Source organism: Fukomys damarensis, unplaced genomic scaffold, assembly GCF_012274545.1.
Source record: "Fukomys damarensis isolate Sample0158 unplaced genomic scaffold, DMR_v1.0_HiC HiC_scaffold_18, whole genome shotgun sequence".
NCBI lineage: Eukaryota > Metazoa > Chordata > Mammalia > Rodentia > Bathyergidae > Fukomys > Fukomys damarensis.
The window spans coordinates 28,286,100-28,287,847 of NW_022900930.1; the positions used below are offsets into that span (position 1 = coordinate 28,286,100).

At 37.8% G+C, this 1,748-nt stretch overlaps 1 pseudogene; it reads right to left on the reverse strand.

The window, feature by feature from the left end:
• Nucleotides 1-525: 525 nt before the first annotated feature.
• Nucleotides 526-1,367, reverse strand: LOC104866002 (annotated as a pseudogene).
• Between the last annotated feature and the right edge of the window lie 381 nt (nt 1,368-1,748).

Here is a 1,748-nt window from a genome sequence, read left to right on the forward strand (position 1 = left end):
TCTCCTCTTCTTCTTCTTCTTCTTCTCTTTTTCTTTTCTTCTTCTTCTTCTTTTAGAACAAAACAGGTATATTTCTATTGGACTACCCAATACAAAAGATAGTGTGGTATGATGGATATTATGAATGACAAATACTACAAACATATTTTATTTAAAATTAAAATGCTAACACAGCTTTCACTTAGAAACAAACTCTTTCATGACTGTATTACTGAGCAAAACAAAGCTGAAGCATAAACACCTTTTTCAATATGTATCTGGAGACAAGGTAGGAAGACACCGCTTGGCTTTTTAAAAAACTGACCTTTTAAGGCCTGGTAGTAGAAGTGTAAACAATGTAAATGAATCCACCATTATCAGTTGTCCTATTATATCTCTGTCACCTATATTCCATGAGGCTAGAAAATCTGTTAAGTTTGAAAGCCCTAGCAAAATATCACTTTTGTTTATAAATCACTTATTTATCACATGACCATGTGTTGAATCATTTTCTTTCCACATACTGCAGAATCCTACAGTCAGCCTTTAAGCATTCTGCATTTCTTTGTCAACCTTGTAGCTGAGTATCTTGTTCCAGTCAATTTTGGTGCAGGTAACTGGAAGCTGCCGGCTCTAGGTCTTGAATATGGTGTCTAACATTGTTTGATAGTTTCACTAATCGCTGCCTGACACTCATTTTCTGCATTCTATATGATTTTAATAAACTCCTGTGCAGTTTGGACTTCATTCAAATCATTTATTGAATCTTGCACGTCTTTATGACTAACCAGTTGAGCATTTCCATCTTCATAATAGTGAACCTGGATCTTGATAACTCCAACTACCTGGGCTGTAGATGTAATGATGGTGAACGTCCATTCTGACCTCCAACAGTCATTCCAGAAATTTTTAGGCTGGAACTGGTGGCTTTCAATACATGCAACAATAATCAGTTGCCCATCTACAGTTTTAGCCTGTACAGTACAGAAGCCATTGGAATAATGATCTTTCACATAGGCTCTTTAAGCACTGTCACGGGATTCTATCCAAGCCTTTAAACGTCCATCTATTTCCTCTGGCTGGGGGTCACTTGCTTCTTCTGTAAGTGATCAAACTTGTTTCTTGGATCTAAAAATCTACATTACCCAGATCACCATGCTCTGCAATTAAAATCTGATCTTCATATCCATCTTCACAGGTGTGAACTGATCCCTGTTATATTGGGGAAATGCATGTGCTACCCTTTCCCTGAAGAGATTGTTATTGTTAAGTAGTAGTCAGACATCACTGAATACTTCATTAAACTCCCCTGTGGGTGCATGAGTGATAAATTTAGCAGCAAAGTGTACCTTCTCCTCATTGGACACCCGATCTTCTAAGTCCACCATCTTGGGCAGCTCTTGCCCAGCCCAGCTGTGGGTTCACTGTCACTAACTTCTTATGGGACCTTACGCTTTTTCTCTGAAAGCCATGTTTTACAACTGAACGCAAGAAAGTAAACTAGAGGCTACCTATTTTAAGTCTCTATACCGACACTATTAGCACCATCTGGGAGAGTATTAAAAAAAAGAATGTCAGGTACCTCTTCATACATACTGAATAAGAATCTGCATTCTCATAAGATCCCACTTGATTCACAAGTATACTACAATTAAAGAAGCACTGACCTGGCCGTTATTAAGTTCTCCATCTGATGAGTCAGTCTGGTAAGAATATAACATTGGAATTAAACAGACTTATCCTGGAATCCTTTTCTTGCTGCCATAGTA